This window comes from Mus musculus, chromosome 14 (genome assembly GCF_000001635.26).
Source record: "Mus musculus strain C57BL/6J chromosome 14, GRCm38.p6 C57BL/6J".
NCBI classification, from domain to species: domain Eukaryota; kingdom Metazoa; phylum Chordata; class Mammalia; order Rodentia; family Muridae; genus Mus; species Mus musculus.
The window spans coordinates 101,979,411-101,983,624 of NC_000080.6; the positions used below are offsets into that span (position 1 = coordinate 101,979,411).

A 4,214-nucleotide genomic window follows, 5' to 3' on the forward strand; every position below is an offset into this window, starting at 1 on the left:
AGAGACCTGTTCCACGTAGACAAAGGGACCCAGAGGGTCTGTGGCACCCTTGGAGTAGGGTTAAGGGTGAAGAAAATCTTTGCCATTCTTCCATGGGATTAAGCATACAGTCTCTTAGATGGCTATGACCGTGTCAATAGCACACTTACTTCCCCTTCTGCTTCCCACATGTATTGGTATGTGCTAGTAAACAGAGCTGAGCCAATATCTTTACTCAGGTTGTTAGTACAATTAGTTACATCCACATGTAAAAATCAAAAGTAAATTCATATGTTGAATCTTATCTTATACAACAATCTTGACTTAGCAATAAATGCTTGGGAGAATTCAGCCGGCACCAGGCTAAACAATTGTCTTTTGAGAATTATCTTCAATTTCATAGTAAGGGGAGAAATAATTATCTAAAATAAAAAGTGTCTCCATGCCTTATAAAGTTTGTGTTTTGTAAGTATGAATAAAAAGTGTGCATATTGGAGATACAGACTCAGCAACTGTCGAGACAACTTTTAGGATGCATGAATTAATGAAAACTATCTTTTCTGTTTGTGTGTGTGTGTCACATGGATACCTGAGTCTCATAGACTCCCACCTGGGAGTGAGTAGTCTAAATTAGTCAAGCTGGGCACCTTATAGAAATTTATCTGGAAAAAGTACCATTGTGGCTTTTGCATTACCAGTCACCTTCAGACTAGATGGCAGATGTTAACACAGTGCTGTGTTGCTCACAGGGTCTTTGCCTGCAGTCTGTAACACTGGCAGCACAGTAGAAGGAGTTAGGGTTGGCTGTGTGGCTCTGATTTTTTTTCTGGTACTGTGGATTTGGGAAGGGTTTGTGGAACAGATTTTTCCATTGCTTCTTTCAGGTTATAATTTGGTTTGGGATGAATCATTTTATATAGACGACAACAATAACAATTATAGTTGGTGTGAAGAGACACCATGATCCTGGCAACTCTTTTTTTTTTTTATTAAACTAATAAAATTTATTTTAAAATATACAATGCAGTATTAACATTTTTAAGTCATCAAAATAATTTATAATAGTAAAATGCCTCTTAAATATACATGATATCCTCTGAAGATAAAAGTAATGTTCACTCAACCTGCTTTTAAAATCTATTTGGAACATTAAAGATGATAGAAGTAGAAAAAAAATCTCTTATGAAGTCCTCTATGAAAGGAAATTGTGAAATATTCCTGATTAGACAGAAATTGTTCCATCTCCGAGAATACACAGTGTAACTATGGCTTCATAGAATGAATTGGGTAGTGTTTCTTCTGTTTCTATTTTGTGGAGTAGTTTGAAGAGTATTGGTATTAGGTCTTCTTTGAAGGTCTGACAGAACTCGGCACTAAACCCATCTGGTCCTGGGAATTTTTTGGTTGGGAGACTTTTAATGACTGCTTCTATTTCTTTAGGGGCTATGGGACTGTTTAGATTATTTATCTGATCCTGTTTTAACTTTGGTATCTGGTATCTGTCTAGAAAATTGTTCATTTCATCCAGATTTTCCAATTTTGTTGAGTGTAAGCTTTTGTAGTAGGATCTGATGATTTTTGAATTTCCATGGTTTCTGTTGTTATGTCTCCCTTTTCACTTCTGATTTTATTAATTTGGATATTGTCTCTGTGCCCCCTGGTTTAGTCTGGCTAAGGGTTTATCTATTTTGTTGATTTTTCTCAAAGAACCAGCTCCTGGTTTTGTTGATTCTTTGTGTAGTTCTTTTTGTTTCTATTTGGTTGATTTCAGCCCTAATTTTGATTATTGCCTGCAGGTTTACTCCTTTTGGGTGTATTTGCTTCTTTTTGTTCTAGAGCTTTCAGGTGTGCTGTCAAGCTGCTATGATCTCTCCAGTTTCTTTTTGGAGGCACTTAGAGCTATGAGTTTTCCTCTTACCACTGCTTTCATTGTATCCCATAAGTTTTGGTATGATGTGTCTTCATTTTCATTTAAATTCTAAAAAGTCTTTACTTTCTTTCTTTATTTCTTCCTTGACCAAGTTACCGTTGAGTAGAACATCGTTCAGCTTCCGTGTGTATGTGTGGTTTCCCTTGTTTTTCTTGGTATTGAAGACCAGCCTTAGTTCATAGTGATCTGATAGGGTGCATGGGATTATTTCAATCTCAAATCTGTTGAGGTCTGTTTTGTGACCAATTATATGGTCAGTTTTGGAGAAGGTACCATGAGGTGCTGAGAAGAAGATATATTCTTTTGCTTTAGGATGAAATGGTCTATAAATATCTGTTAGATCCATTTGGTTCATAACTTCGGGTAATTTCACTATGTCTCTGTGTTTAGTTTCTGTTTTCATGATCTGTCCTTGACTGAGAGTGGGTTGTTGAAGTCTCCCACTATTATTATGTAGGGTGAGATGTGTGCTTTGAGCTTTAACAAATTTCATTTATGAATGCAGGTGCCCTTGCATTTCGAGCATAGATGTTCAGGTTTGAGAGGTCATCTTAGTAGATTTTTCCTTTGACCTGTATGGTGTCCTTCCTTATCTTTTTTGATTAGCAACTCTTTTTTTTTTTTTAAATTTTATAATTATATTTAGGTACAGAAAACTCAGTGTACATTTAACCCAGTTTATTGGCGAGTTCTTTAGCCTTTGCTTTTTCCAGCTTGGCAATGCGAGCCACAGACTTAGGACCCAGGACGTTGCCTCCCCAGTGGCGACGGATCTCGTCATATCTGTCATTATAATTGGTCCTAATAGCTTCCACCAGCTTAGCCAGAGCACCCTTGTCTTCCGAGTTAACCTGTGTGAAGGCAACAGTGGTGCATGTCTTCCTGTGGACCAGGTGCCCCAGCCTGGCCTTTCCCTTGATGGTGCAGTAGGGCACCCCCATCTTTCGACACAGGGCAGGTAGGAAAACCACCAGCTCAATGGGGTCTACGTCATGGGCAATCACCACCAGCTGAGCCTTCTTGTTCTCCACCAAGGTGGTGATTGTATTGACTCCTGCTCGGAGGACAGGTGGCCTCTTAGTTGGGACGTCGCCTTTGCCAGCAGCCTTTGCTTCTTCTCTTGCTTTGTCTCTGGCCTGTACTTGTGGGCAAGCTTAAGCAGCTGAGTAGCTGTCTGCCTGTCCAGGGCCTGGGTGAACTGGTTAATGGCAGGAGGGACTTTGAGCCGCTTGTAGAGGATAGCTCTTTGCCGCTGCAGCCTGATGTAGCGGGGCCATTTGACGAAGCGCGTTAAATCTCTTTTGGGCTGGATGTCCTGTCCAATGCCGAAGTTCTTGGGCCTCTTCTCGAACAGAGGGTTGACCACCTTCTTGGCCTCCTGCTTCTTGACGACGGCGGGGGCCGGGGCCACCTTCTTCCCCTTGGCCTTCTTCCCTTTGGGCATCTTGCTCGGCTGCTGGAGAAAGAAAGAAGAGGGAATTGTGGGGGATAAGTAAGTGGCCGCCTGATTAGCAACTCTTAAAAAGGAAAACATTTAATGGGGCTTGCCTTGGGCTTTTAATGGATATATATCATATAATAGCTTCTTTTATCCTTCCTCCCTCCCTCCCTCCCTCCCTTCCTTCCTTCCTGCCTGCCTTCCTTTCTCTCTCTCTCTCTTTCTTTTCTTTCTTTCTCTCTCTCCTCAAATGTGTGTGTGTATGTGTGTGTATGTGTGTGTTATACACTTGGGCCCATTGGGAATGCATTGTAGAGGCTATATGGAATGATGTTTAAGTGGAAACAAAGGACTTATAGATAATTTATCATCTACTTTGGTAACTAACAAATAAAATGATTCATGCTACCCAGCAGAATGCTTGAATGACAATGTAATAATAACACCAGCCCTTGTTTTGGAGACTAGTTCTTCCAAATTAATTTCCCCAAACCAACATTATAGTAATGTTCTTGTAAGATGACAGTTGGCAAGCATGTCCTTAAAGTGAGAGTCTTGAAAAGTCAAGGGCAGTAGTTTGGAGTAGCTCTCAGCTTTGCTTGCTCTTTGGCTGAGCCTTCTGAGTTTTATTAGAGTGGCTACTTTCTTCATTTTACTAGAAAATGTCAGTGACTGTGGAAGGAGAGAAGAGAATAATGGGAAGATTCAAAGCAGAAATAGGAAGTCTTGTAGAAACTACAGCACAGTATGTCAGTTTCTCTTTAGTGTAGATACAACACAGTAGACTATGCCCAATATAGTCTACATTTAAGACGAAGCTATTAAGCCAAACAATGATTTATTTCTATAATATCTCTTGGGGGAAAG

The 4,214-nt window shown here is 40.1% G+C and overlaps 1 pseudogene; it reads right to left on the minus strand.

Moving 5' to 3' along the window:
* Positions 1-2,577: 2,577 nt before the first annotated feature.
* Positions 2,578-3,386, minus strand: Gm5854 (annotated as a pseudogene).
* Between the last annotated feature and the right edge of the window lie 828 nt (positions 3,387-4,214).